The 15,593-nt window shown below is 32.5% G+C and overlaps 1 pseudogene; it reads left to right on the forward strand.

Moving 5' to 3' along the window:
- LOC127561656 (dihydrofolate reductase-like) overlaps window positions 1-8,132 on the forward strand; it is a 29,802-nt pseudogene extending 21,670 nt beyond the window's left edge.
- Window positions 8,133-15,593: the final 7,461 nt, after the last annotated feature.

Raw genomic sequence — 15,593 nt, forward strand, 5'->3', positions numbered from 1 at the left:
GGAAAGCTATGAGTTTCTTCTCATATGTCTTAGGGATATGTGCTAGTTGTAGCTTTAAGTGACACCGTGGCTTTTTACAGATTGATCAAGAAATTCCCTCCTGAAATACATTTTTAATAATTGCCACATTGATCAATTTATTTAGCTAACATTTATGAGGCACCTATTATGTACACTACTAAATCCAATTGCCTTTTTTCAGGCTGCATCCTTCTCAAACTCTCTACCACAATTGTCCTACACACGCAGAAGCTATCTATATTCAATTTCTGTTGGGGTTGCCCATCAAATCTATGCATATCCATCTTCACAAACTCATTGTCATACTCATTTTTTTCTTTTCAATTGCTCCCATAAACAATTAGTCCAAAGTTATATTGATTTTGCTCCCATAACTTTTCTCTCAATTCTTTCCTTGATTCCATTCATATGACCACCCTTCTAACTCCACTTTAATCATCTATTTTCATGTTCAATTGAAGTCACTTGAGAACTGGACTCTTGGTTTCCCATTTCACCATTAGCCAATTCATCTTTCATGTGATTTCTAAAATAATCTTCCTAAAATTACCTAACCACATCACTCCTTCCCTCAAGAACATCAGTGGTTCCCTATTGCATCCAAGGTAAAATGCATGCTTAAGTAAACATCTAAAAGCATACATAATCTATCTCCAACTTCATCCAGCTCATTTGATGAGAAATAGAAGACTAGGGCTCAGAAAAGGAAAGTGATGCAACAATAGTCATATAACTAATAAGAGAAGGAATTACTATTTTGTCTCTGGTTGTATAACTCCAAGACTTTTTTTCTCTTTTTAGAAGATCATGCTTGTTCTCAAGCATCAAGATCAATGTATCAACATTTTAATAATAGGATGTCACTGATGTAGTAAGCTTGACTATTTTTTCCTGAAACACCACATCTATTCCAAAACTGGGCATCTGCTTTCCCTTATATTCTATTTTTTAGCCATACATATTTATACAATTATCTTGCTGTACAAGAAAAATCAGGTCAAAAAGGACAAAGAAATGAGAAAGAAAATAAAATTCAAGCAAACTACAATGAAAAAAGTGAAAATGCTATGTTATGATTCAAACTCAGTTCACATAGTCCTCTCTCTGGGTATAGATGTTCTCATCATCACAAGTTCATTGGAACTGACCTGAATCACCTCATTAGTGAAAAGAGCCATGTCCATCAGAATGGATTGTCATATAATCTTGCTGTTGCTAGGTACAATGATCTCCTAGTTCTGCTCATTACACTTAGCATCAGGTCATCTAAGTCTCCCCAGGTCTTTCTGAAATCGCTCAGGTGATTATTTCTTATAGAATCATAATATTCCATAATATTCCTATACTATAACTTATTTACCCATTTTCCAAATGATGTTTCCCTAATATTCTGGAGAAAAACAGCTGTCATTGCAACAGCCTTTTAGTCTTCATACAATACTAGTATAATATTCATTCTTTTCTTAATCTTTGAAGTAAATATGATTCCAGATGATGTTTTTCACCATAAATAGATAGTTGCTTATTTTGAAATGTGAAAAAAACAATGTAGGAATACGTTGATAGATTTGTTGTGCAAACTTAGTGTGCCTCAGTTTCCACCTCTGTAAATTGGGATCTATATGATCTAGAAACTAGAGTTTCTTCCAAATTTAATCTTTGTGTCTAAAGTATATAACAATTAAGATGATAGTCTTCTATTTATACCTTCATATTATGTGCAATTCTTTCCCAAATCCTTCTGTATGTAATTCATTGAATATCATTTTTCCTGCTTGACTTGGCCTAGAAATATAGTTTTCATCTTTATACATAAACCAACATTCTATTTTATGTATGACTACCAAACATACAAAGCCTTTTTAAAAAGAGACAAGGATCAATGAGAAGATGACTAAATCAAGAATCTGCGTGATGAGATTGACCTGTGCGTTTACTTAAGTGAACAATTCCCACTTTATCCTTGGACATTCAATCTGAAGGAATTCTGGCACATTGTGATACACTGCCGATGTCACCTCCTGGACATCTACGTGGCACCGTGTATAGAGGGCTTTGTCTAGTCAGGAACATGTGAATCAAAAACATCAGCATTTAGTTTCCTCAATTGAAAGTGGGGATAATAACTACACTTACTTCCCAGTGTTGTTATGAGAATTAAAGGAGAGATTTTGGCTTAGCACAATACCTAGTAGATAGTAGGTGGTTGTTTCTTTGCCTGAGCAATTCTCTAAAGTTGTAGTTACAGAATAGTTGTGAATTACAAAGCAAGAAAAACTTTCTTCCTTGGGAATTCCCAATACTGATGAAATCATAAGTCAGGATCATTTGTAAAATGCAATATTTCTTTATGAAGCTAAACTTCTCAGTCAAAGGTATGGATTTTAAAAGTCAACATTACTTTTTTTCTATTTTTAAATAATAGCTTTTTATTATTTTATTATTTATTTTATTATAAAATATATGGAAAGATACTTTTCAACATTCAGCCATGCAAAACCCTCTACTCCAAATTTTGTCTTTTCCCCTCACCTCTGCCCCTAGACAGCAAGCAATCCAATATATGTTAAACATGTTCTATTTGTCTATATATGTTTCCAAATTTATCATGATGCACAAGAAAACTTAGAACAAAAAGGGAAAGTAATGAGAAAGAAAACAAAAAGGAAGCAAACAACAGCCAAAAAAAAAAAAAAAGTAAAATGCTATGTTGTAACCCATATTCAGTCCCCACAGCCCTCTTTCTTGATGTAGGCAGCTCCTTCCATCACAAGTCTATTAGAATTGGTCTGAATCACTTCATTGTTGACAATGCCATGGCCCTCAAAATTGATCATCACGCAATATTATTATTGGTGTGTACAATGGTCTTTTGGTTCTATTCATTTCACTTAACATCAGTTCATGTAAGTCTCCCCAGACCTTTCTGAAATCATCCTGATGATCCTTTTTTAAAAAAAAAAAAAATTAAAGCATTTTATTTACAAAGCACATGCATGGGTAATTTTTCCAACAGTGACTCTTGCAAAACTTTTTGTTCCAAATTTTCCCCTCCTTCCCCCACCCCCTTCCCTCCCTGGCAGGTAGTCCAATACATGTTAAATATGTTGAAATATATGTTAAATCCAATATATGTAAACATATTTATACAGTTATCTTGTTGCACAAGAAAAATCAGATCAAGAAGTAAGACAAAGAAAAACTAAGAAAGAAAATAAAATGCAAGCAAATAACAAGAGAGAGAGTGAGAATGCCATGTTGTTTTCCATGCTCTATTCTCATAGTTCTTTCTCTGGGTGTAGAGGCTATCTTCATCACTGCACAAGTAGAACTGATTTGAACTGATGATCCTTTTTTATAGAAAAATAATACTCCATAACATTCATACTCCATAATTTATTCAGCCATTCTCCAATTATGGGCATCCACTCAATTTCCAGTTCCTTGCCACTACATAAGGGCTTCTATAAACATTTTTGCAAATCTTGATCATTCTTCCTTTTTTATAATATCTTTGGTATTCAGGCCCAGTAGAGACACTTCTGGATCAAAGAATATGCACATTTTGAAAGCCCCTTGGGCAGAGTTCCAAATTGCTCTCCAGAATGGTTGGATCACTTCACAACTCCATCAACAATGTATCAGTGTCCTAGTTTTCCCATATCCCCTCCAACATTCATCATTATCTTTTCCTGTCATCTTAGCCAATCTGAGAGGTGTGGAGTGGTACCTCAGAGTTGTCTTAATTTGTATTTCTCTGATCAATACTTATTTAGAGCATTTTTATATGACCAGAAATGGCTTTAACGTCTTCATCTGAAAATTGTCTGTTCATATCTTTTGACTATTTATCAATTGGAGAATGGCTTGTATTCTTAGAAAATGAATCAATTATATATTTTAGACATGAGGCCTTTATCAGAACACTTGAATGAAAAAAAATCCCAGTTTTCTGTTGCCCTTCTAATCTTGTCTGCATTGGTTTTATTTGCACAAAACTTATGACTTAATATAATCAAAATTATTCATTTTGTATTTCATAATGTATTCTAGTTATTCTTTTGCCATAAATTCCTTCCTTCTCCACAGATCTGAGAGTTAGGCTATACTTTGTACTTTTAATTTACTTATAGTATTACTTTTTTTATGTCTAATCATGATGTCTACCTTATTTTGGCATAGAACATTAGGTGTTGGTCAGTACCTAGTTTCTGCCATACAATTTTCAAATTTTTCCAGCAATTTTTGTCAAATAGAGAATTCTTATCCCAGAAGCTGGGGTCTTTAGGTTTATCAAACACTAGATTATTATAGTCTTTGGCTATTGTTTCTTGTGAATCTAACCTATTCCATTGATCAACTACTCTATTTCTTAGCAGGTACCAATGGTTTTGATGATCTCTGCTTTATAATATAGTTTAAGGTCTGGTAGACCTAAGCTACCTTCATTAGCATTTTTTTTCATTAATTCTTTTGAAATTCTTGACCTTTTGTTCTTCCAGATGAATTTTGCTATTATTTTTTCTAGCTCTGTGAAGTACTTTCTTGGCACTTTGATTGGTATGGCACTGTATAAGTGATTGATTTAAGTAGAATTGTCATTTTTATTTTATTAGATTAACATATCCATAAGCACTTGATATTCTTCCAGTTGTTTAGAGCTGATTTTATTTATGTGGAAAGTGTTTTCTAATTGTGTTCAAATATTTTCTAATTTTATCTTGGCAAGTAAACTCCCAAATATTTTATATAATCTACAGTTACTTTAAATGGAATTTCTCTTTGTATCTCTTGCTGCTAGACATATAGAATGCTAATGATTTGTGTGGATTTATTTTCTATACTGCAAGTTTGCTAAAGTTGTTAATTGTTTCTAATATTTTTTAAATCGAAACTCTAGGATTCTCTAATTTTTTTCATGATTTAATTTTTATAATGATAAGTATATCATTAAGTATACAGAGTGATAATTTTGTTTCTTCATTACCTACTCTAATTCCTTTAATTCCTTTTTTTCTCTTACTGCTAAATATAATATTTCAAATACAATATTGAAAAGTAATAGTGATAACGGGCAATCTTGTTTCATCTCTGATCTTATTGGGAAGGTTTCTAAATTATCCCCATCATATATGATGGTAGCTGATGATTTTAGATATATGTTACTGATCATTTTAAAGAAAACCCCAATTTCTTTCTATGCTCTCTGTTATTCCTAATAGGAATGGATGTTGAATTTTGTCACATGCTTTTATGCTTCTATTAAGATAATCATATGATTTTGTTCATTTGTTAAAGCTGAGGTCTGCTCTTAGCAAAGAAGAGATTGTCCCAAGCTTCCTGTATAGGCAACAGTGGCTTCACACTCTCCTTTAACCTATGCTGTAGGCTTTCTCCTCATTTTCGGTGGACATGGCCAAGTCCTACTTGTTATGCTGGGATATGGGGTTCACTATTTGCTCTCTGTCATTGCTTTGGAGATCTGACAGCTAATTTGCTGATCCACTGGCTTCTGGACCAGGAGAGAGTAGAAAATACTGCTGTATTTTGACCAAGAGCCTTTCACCAAATTCCCCTTGGACATGGAGGCCTGTCTACCCTGGGTCTTCTGCACTGCATCTACACTGGGCTGCAACCCACCTGCCAGACTGAAATAGGATTTTCCTGAAATTTTTGTGAAATATATTCTACTGGAAATTTGTTACACTTGAAATATTTGTAAATTCTGTCACTCCAAAACCCTTTCAGAGGCTTGATCTGTTGTTGATCTGAGGAAAGTCAGGAAAATCTCAAAGACTTGTCTTCTCTCTGCTGTCTCAAACTCAAACAGAAATGGATTCTTTGCTGGCCATACATTGATTTAGAAAACGACATAACTTCTTCATTTCTACTCTCTTCTCTCCACCAAGATCAAAGGGTCTGTTGGAGCAAATGCCACAGGTTGCCCTTCTCTCCCCTAAGAAAACATTTCCTGCTAATTATCCATCTTTCTCCTTTAATCCTAATAGATGAGTCCCACCTCACTCTCCCCAATTCTACTAGTGTGGGAAAGAACTCCACCAGTTCAGCGACCAATCAAATCTAATGCCCTCTTCCTAATATTTTTATACAGAAATACTTCAGCCCCCTTCACCCCTAAGTGATATGGCTTTTCATATAATTTGGATAGAGAACTTACCATTTTCCCCTGCCACTGGGTTCTTAGGGTTTTTCAAGCCTTACCACTTATTCTTCCCCTATATCATTCAGTACTGCTGGGTACTAAAAAACTTAGTAATTCGGTCTAAGGACATTTGAACTTTACAATGCTGAATTCTTAGTAATCACAGGTTTTTCCAGATGCCCTATAGCTGGACTTTCTTATCTGTGTTGTCTCGCCCACTTCAGAACATGAAGTTTTTGAAACCAAGAACTATTTGTTTCAATATCACTTAGCTCAGTTCTTGGCATATAATAAGTATTTAATAAAGCTTCTCCATTAACTCCTTCTATAAATATACTCATAATGGAATATTGTGGTAACATTTTGAAAGTAAATATTCCTCAAATTCTTATTGCTCTGTAACGAGACTTCTCTTTCTTTATTTCATTTCACCTTGTATCAGGTAATTGTGCATTTTTCTCCATTTTCTCCTTATTAGATTCTAGATTCCCTAAGGATAGAAATGGTATTAATTTTCACATTTCATAATTTTCTTAATCTTTATACTTAATCCATTGTCTTCCATAAAAAAAAAAAACTTGCTAAATATGTTTTTTTATTGATTTGAATGAAATTAAATTAAACTGAACAAGTCTGAGGATGAATTTTCACTTGTAATATCTTTTAAAAACTGGTAAAAATGTATACTAAGTACTCAAAAATAGCTTATAAATGAAATTTTAGAGAATGATCAATTAGTTTTATTAGCCCAATCAGACAATAGGTTTTTTGAGTTCATTGATATCATGATTATTCTCTTCAATAATTATGCTCACATAAGCCTATCAAACCATGCAACTCTTCTCCATGTTATCTTAAAGTTTGCCACAGGGATGCCAGGCAGCATGCTAGATACAAGTGTTACATTATCAACCCACGTTAAAAAAACACCAAATGAAGTGGATGGGCAGTATACCAAATATCCCTAATTTGTACTGTATAATTATACATATTTTCTCCATGGCTTTTTTGATTTGTCTTTTATTCAAAGTCTCTTTCATAATATTTTGCTTATGATATATAGCAGTCTATGATATGTTTTATCTTATAGCTGTTCCACAAATTTAGTTTTCCCAAGACTAGAAATTCATGACTTGCAAAGTTATGATATGACAGGAAAAAATCAATTTGTGATTTCAATGAAATAGGGAACTTTTGTTGAGAAAACACTCTCTCCCAATGAAATTTGGCACCTTTTTATACCTCATAGAATTACATGTAGATGATCAGTTTCTAGGAATATAATTTTTAGTTAGTTATATTTTTATAAGATATTTTGAATTTGGAGTCCTTCCCAGGGTGCCCAGGAGAGAATAGCCATTCTCTTGACCTTCTAGAAACTGGTTGCTTTCAGACATAGTCTATCCAATCAGCTGCAATGTCATTGTGTCCCAGAATTCAGGTATAGATAAGAAAGGGAACCTCCCTTGGCCCTCACTGAGGAATGAATTCACATAGTTACAGCAAATGAATATAGCTCCTTCAGTAGAAGGTAAACAAATCTATTGGTAATAGAGAAGAAGATCTGATTTCCCATTCTTGAGAAGAACTGACCTTTAAAAATAGGATTAATTTAGCTCTCAGCAGATAAGTGAAGGAACCTCCTCCAGAGTTCATTATTTTGCTAAAAGTCAGGATAATGCATTAGACCTCAAATGTCTAGAACTAGCAAATAAGGTAGACCTGATTTGGGTGGTTGGAGGTAGCTTTGTGTTTAAGGCATGCAGAAATCTGGTCATCAGCAACTGTTTATGACAAGAATTTTGTAAGAATTTGAGTGATAAATTTCACACACACACAAATTGACCTAAGGAGATATAAACTTCTCCCACAATATCCAGGTATTCTTATTTATATCCATGTAGAAAAAGATATTCAGTATAAATTTGAAGTATCTGAAAAAGCATGATTAATATTAAAGGTTTGAAGATTGTTATTTCCAACTAATTTTTTTACCATATAAATTTATATGATATTGGCATAAAACTATTGTTAGAAATACTATGTTTATTTTTACTTTTTATTATATCAATAAATATTTATTAAGTACCTATTATGTGTCAGGCATTGTATTAAGCTCCAGGAATACAAAAGGAGACAAAGGACAATTCCTGACCTTGTTTCATAGTCTCATAAATGAGACAACATGCAAGCAAATATATCCAAACAAGATATAGATAGGATAAATTAGAAATAATAAACAGAAGGAAGATACTAGAATTAAGGTCTTAGAGAAGGCTTCCTATAAAAAGTGAAAATTTTGTTAGGACAAAGCTAGGGAGTGTAGAAAAGAAAGAGAAAAAGAAAAAAAAAGAAGAAAAGGAGGAGGAAGAGGAGAGATAAGGGGCAGAAGAGAAAGGAGGGGAAAAGGAGAAGGAGGAAGAAGACAAAAAGGAAGCAGAACAGGAGGAGGAGGAAGAGGAGGAGAAAAAGAAGGAGAAGAAAAGGAGAAGGAGGAGAAGAGGACGAAGGAGGGGGAGGAGGAGGGAAAGGAGGAAATAAGAGGAAGAAGGAAGGAAAAAGAAAGTAAAGGAGAAAGAAGTGAAGAGAGAGGGAAAACAAGAATTTCAGGTATGGAGGACAGCCAAGGAGAATACCTGGAGCCAAGAGACAAAGTGTTCTATTTGTGGAATAGCCAGGAGTACAGAATCACTGGATTAGAAAGTATGAGCTGAAAACTAAAGTATAAGACTGAGAAATTAGAAGAATGCAAAACTGAACATTTTGTACAAATAAAATTTTTCCATTTTTTTTTTTCAAATCACAATTATTTTTTTGTCTTCTGTCCTAGTTCTGGTTCTGCTTATAGATTCATCTGTTATTACAGATTGCTAAGTTATTCTGCAATAAATAAATACATAACAACACAAGTTTGCCTTTAAAAAAGAAGAAAATTCTTTTTACATAGAAATGTGACTTTTGTCAGTTGAGAGAGGGACAGTAATTTTTTTGTTGTTTCTTTGTTTTTAAAAAAAATATTTTTTTTTTTGATGAGTGACAGAAAGGAGCCACAATTCTGTATTGTGAGATCAAGAAGAAAGTTGCTACTTTTATTTCCCTACTATTTATATCTAAATTCCTAGGAAAAAATCAACTTAACAACTTTAAAGACTATCTGCTCATTTGGGATTTTGTTTTGTTTTTAATACATAAACTTTGGATAAATTACTCAGGCCTTTAAATTTATTTTCCTCATCTGTTTCTTAAAAATGGACTAGAACCTTACCAGCTCATGGAAAACATAGATTTTATAGATTAGGAAAATGATGATCATCTATAATAATTATAACTAACAATTATCTGGCATTTTGAAGTTTGCAAAATACTTTGCCAATATCTAATTTGGGATCACAACAACTTGGTAGGTTGGTTCTATTCTTGCTTTACAGAAGAGAAAACTAAGGCTGGGGGAGGTTGGGTGACTGTCCAGAGGCAATTAAATAAATGCTTTTAAATTAATTAATTAATTTATAAGTGTCTGAGCCTGGATTTGAACTAAACTTGCAGAACAATACTTGACTACATACAGTACTCTGTCCACTGCACCAATTAACTACATCTGCCATCTAGCAAGAATTAGTTGGAACTACCTCCAACAATTTTAGATTAGATTGTTATGCAGACTCCTGTTTATTTGTTTGTTTAGGGGCATGTAGAAAAAAGGTAGTGAATACAAAGAACCTGACTAAAAAAGAACTTTAAACAGACCATGATTTTTAGGGTTTATTGGACAGAGTGACTGAAAGCATGATTAGAGTAGAAAAAATAACTTAGTGGATCAATCTTGGAAATACATATAATTGTACAAGGACAATTTCAATTTTGAAATGGTAAAGATGGGATCCATCATTAAATAAGACTTTTTGAAAGTTTTCTTGTTCCCTGCTGACTTCCCTCATCAAATATATCCTCATCTCACTTATGAAGCTATCAAAAAGATTTTGTATGGAAGAAATTAAAACCATTTCCTGTCATATGGAAAGAATGCTCTAAATAACTATTGATCAAAATGCAGATTAAGACAACTCTGAGGTACTACTACACACCTCTCAGATTGGCTAACATGACAGAAAAAAGATCATGATAAATGTTGGAAGGGATGTGGAAAAATTGGGACACTGATACTTTATTGGTGGAGTTGTGAACTGATCCAACCATTCTAGAGAGCAATTTGGAACTCTGCCCAAAGGGATATGAAACTCTATATACCTTTTGATCTACCAGTGTCTCTCCTGGGCCTCTATAACAAAGAGATCATAAAAAGGGGGAAAGGACCCACATGTGCAAAAATGTTTGTAGCCACCCTTTTTGTAGTGGCAAGGAACTGGAAACTTAGTGGATGCCCATCAATTGGAAAATGGCTGAATGAGTTATGGTATGAATGTTATGAAATATTGTTGTCCTATAAGAAAATATCAACAAGATGATTTCAAAAATTAAAAATTCAAAAAATCCAGGCCTTCAAAAAGACCTGGAGATACTACATGAACTGATGCTAAGTGAAGTGAATAGAACCATTGTACACATCAAGATTATGTATTGATCAATTCTAATGGATGTCTCTTGTCAACAATGAGGTGATTCAGGTCAGTTCCAGTAATCTTGTTATATAGAAAGCCATCTGTATCCAGAAAAAGGACTATTGTGATGGAATGCATATTTCAACATAGTTTTTCTACCTTTTTATTGTTTGCTTGCTTGTTTGTTTGTTTTCTCAATTTTTTTTTCTTTTTGATATGATTTTTCTTGTACGCCATGATAAACGTGAATATATGTATAGATGAATTGTATATGTTTAACATATTAGATTATTTGCTCTCTAAACGACAGGGCAGGGGAAGAGAGGGAGAAAATTTGGAACATAAGACTTTGCAAGGATGAATGTTGAAAACTATCTTTGCATATGTTTTGAAAATAAAAAACTATTATTTAAAAAAATAAAAATATTTTGTATGGTTGAGAAAGTAGACATATGGGTCAATAATTTCTGAGGTTCTCTCAGTCACTTTTTTTGGGGAGAATAAGGGAGAATGAAATCAATAAAATCTGAAGTTTTCTCACACCTTTTGTATCTTCCCCTCATTTTGTTATCTTGATGTCCCCACAATTGTATTATATCCAGGAGGATCTTGTCTTTTGTGTACTTGCTCCAAAATGTTAGCTTTTCTCATCATCATTCTCTTTGGTATTACTTCTATTTCTTTCATAATTACTTCAGGACTTGAAATATTAAGTTCAAGACTGTTATTCCCCACTATCCTAGGTGGGAAAACATTTTTGCAATGATTTTTGCAAATCTTTTCCATTTTTCTTGTCTGTAGTTCTCTTTTTATTTTCATTCTTAAATCACTTTAAGATGACTTTGCCTAGTTGGTTATCTTGCCAAGCTTTCTTTAGACTAGTTGACTGTGTACCATTTCTCTCTGTTTTATGAGATGCTGCTCTTATAATTTTTGTCACCCTTAATAAAATTTTAAAAATAAGTTTATATTCTAATCTAGTGATGTCTTTCATAGTCATCTCTCTCCCTTTTGGCATAATTCGAATATATCCTAAGACTCTTTCAGGGTTCTTTTGAACTCCTTATTATAACAATTAATTTACCTTGATTTAACTTCTGGATCAAATTATTCTAGTCTGTATCAATATAATTTCTGTTATCCATTTTCAATCTTCAGTAGTTTATTTTAATAAATCAGGTTTAAATCTTCTTAATTATGCACCATATCTTCTTCTCATTGCTGTTCTTTCTGCATTTATATATTATAAATTCTGATCTTATCTCTGATATGTCAGTGGTATTATGTATAGACAGATGATTCCCACATACATAATAAAATTTCCTTGTCTATTATATATGTATGTATGTATGTATGTATGTATACGTATATATGTTTGGGAGCTAGATAATTTTTCTAAAGGCTGAGACAATTTACTTTTTATCCCATGTAGTTTTAATTTGGTATTTCTTGAAATATAGCTCTGAAAAAAAGACATTTTTCCCCCAAAGGAGTCAATGGACCAACCCATAGTGTTTCAAATGGACCTACTAAATGATGCATTTAAACTCAAATTACTCTGGTTTTCATTGAATGGCCAATAATATCCCCCCAGCATAAGCTTTGGTGGCACATTGTTTAAGTTTTGATGTCTAAGAATAAGTGTAAATAGCATTTTGCTTTCTATTCTGAGCAGAAATGTTGAGTGTCTTGCATCATATTGTTATGATGGTAAATTATGACATAGTTTGTCTCAATTCTTAACTAGTCTTTGGTCAATGAATGGACATTGCTCAATCAAACTGGAAGATCTTAATTTAGAAATGTCAAGTACATCCTCACCATCCCAGGCCAATGCTAGTCATCTTGACTTCTGTCTTGCCTCTTGTTCTGGAGGAGAGAGTAAAGCTGACAATTTGACTTTGAACAGTTCTGCCTCATTTAAATCCAATTCATTAGACATCAACCTCATGATGACATTGATGTTTTTAAGAATTAACAACTCACATAACTGAAAAGTTAAATGACTAGTCCAGAGTCATATGGCCGGTAAGAGTTGAATTCAGGACATATACCCAGGTGATCCTGACTTTGAGCTTAACCCTCTATCTTATATAAGAAGTGTCAAACTTGAAAGTCATAGTATGTCCCCCAAAACAGAATAAATTGTAACTGGGGAGTGTTTAATGAAATATGTATTTTTAAATATACTAGTATATAAAAATAGATTTGTGTTTTTCTCAGTCAATGTATGGCCAGCAAAGATCTATTTATGTTTCATTTTGACACCAATGAATTCCACTTTATCTTCTCAAGAAAAAATGAGGATTTTAAAAATATGTACCTCTTAGAGAGAAGGTCCAGATCATTTAAAGAATTTTGCATTTTACCACTGGCAATCCAATCTATTATCTTCTTTCTATTGAAGCAAATGTCAAATTTGTCCATCTGGTTGGTTTGCCAGTATCTAAAATACCAGTAGAAATATTTTATAAGCTATTCATCTATATACACATTATTTTCAGAGCCATGGTTTTCAAAAATTATGGTTACTACATGATCTACCAATATTTAGGAAAAAAATACTCAAATTTCTATTTCTATTTATTTCATTCACAATTTTTAAAAATTGAGCTTTCCTAACACTCAATATGCAAGAAATACTATATCAGCTATGATTTCTGATGACTCACCAAGCAGATTAAACCACAAAAGAAAAAAAATGTCTCTTAAAATTTAGCACATATAGAAAGGGATTTTTGTCAAATAGTGAGTTCTTATCCCAAAAGCTAGAGTTTGGGATTTGACGAGTATTAGATTGTTATAGGTCTTGATTATTGTGTCACGTGCATCTAGCACTCATGCACTACTTTATTTCTTTGCTATTTCTTAGCCAGATGGTTTTGAGGACTGCTGCTTTATAACAGAATTTTAGGTCTGATACTGCTAGGCCACCATCCTTTGCTTTTTTTTTTTCTTCATTAATTACTTTGATACTATTGATCTTTTCCTTTTCCAAATAAATTTTATAATTTTTTTCCTAGTTCTATAACAATATTTTGGTAGTTTGGTTAGTATGACACTGAACAAGTACACTAATTTAGGTAGAATTGCCATTTTTTATTATATTAGCTCAACCTATTCATGAGGAATTGATGTTTTTCTAACTTTGTATAAAAAGGTTTTTTTTGTTTGTTTGTTTGTTTTTTGGTAATTCATTCATATAGTTCCTGGCTTTGTTTTTGTAGGTAGACACCCACATATTTTATTTGCTTATAGTAATTTTAAATGGAATATCTCTTTCTATCTCCTGCTGCTGGGCTTTGTTAATAAGATATAGAAATGCTGATGAGATTTTTGTGGGTTTTTATATCCTGAAATTTGGCTAAAGCTGTTAAATGTTTCAAGTAGATTTTTGGTTGATTCTCTAAGTAAACCATCATATCATCTGCAAAGAGTGATAGTTTTATCTCCTAATTTTCTTCTCTAATTCCTTTAATTTCTTTTTCTTTTCTAGTGCTAAAGCCAACATTTCTATTACAATTCTGAATAATAGTGGTGATAATGGTCATCTTTGTTTCACCCCTTTCGTATTGGGAATGCATCCAGCTTCTCACCATTACAAATAATGATTGCTATTGGTTTTAGACAGATGCTGCTTATCATTTTAAGGAAAATTCCAATTATTCTTATATTCTTTAGTGTTTTTCATAGAAATGCATATTGTATTTTCTCAAAAACTTTTTCTTCATCTATTGAGATTATCATGTGATTTCTGTTACTTTTGTTTTTGGTATGGTCAATGATGCCAGTAGTTTTCTTGATATGAACCAGCCTTGCATTCCTGCATAAATCCCACTTGTCATAGTAAATTATCTTGCTGATAAATTCTTGTAATCTCGTTTCTAAGATTTTGTTTACAATTTTTGCATCAATATTCATTAGGGAGATTGGTTTATGATTTTCTTTTTCTGTCTTAGAACTTACTGGTTTAGGTATCAGCATCATATTTGTGTCATAGAAGGAATCTGACAGCACTCTTCCTTTGCTTATTTTTCCAAGTAATTGATATATTGAAATTAATTGCTTTTTTAATTGTTTAACAGAATTCATTTATAAATGCATCTTGTTCTGGAGATTTTTTCTTAGGGAATTCATTGATGGCTTGTTCAATTTCTTTTTTTTTCCTGAAATGGGATTATTTAAGTAATAGATTTTCTTTTCTGCTAATCTGTGCAATTCATATGTTTGTAAATGTTCATCCATTTCAGTTAAATTGCCAGATTTGTTAGCATACAGTTGAACAAAATAGCTCCTAATTTATTGCTTTAATTTCTTCTTTCTTGGTGGTAAGTTCATCCTTTTCATTTTTGATGCTGGTAATTTGTTTTGTTTTGTTTTTCCTTCCAATTGAATTAGCCAAAGATTTATCCATTTTTGTTTATTTTTGTTTGTTTGTTTTTGCTGAGGCAATTGAGGTTAAGAGACTTGCCCAGAGTCACACAGCTAGGAAGTGTTAAGTGTTTGAGAAAAGATTTGAACTCAGATACTTCTGACTTCAATGCTGGTGCTCTACCCACTGTGTTACCTAGCTGCCCCTATTTTGTTGTTGTTGTTGTTTAATAAAAGCAACTCTTGGTTATATTAACTAGTTCAATACTTTTCATAGTTTTAATTTAATTAATGTCATCTTTGATTTTCAGATTTTCTGATTTATATTTAATTTTTGAATTTAATTAACTAATCTTTATTGAAGCTTCCGAATCCTAGGTAATCTTGACTGTATTTCCTTTATATATATTTCCTGATAGCCTGCAGTATATTTTTTCATGAGATTATAGTTCTGGAGTATTACAAGAATGTTTCTAGGA

Source organism: Antechinus flavipes, chromosome 4 (assembly GCF_016432865.1).
Source record: "Antechinus flavipes isolate AdamAnt ecotype Samford, QLD, Australia chromosome 4, AdamAnt_v2, whole genome shotgun sequence".
In the NCBI taxonomy this organism is placed as follows: domain Eukaryota; kingdom Metazoa; phylum Chordata; class Mammalia; order Dasyuromorphia; family Dasyuridae; genus Antechinus; species Antechinus flavipes.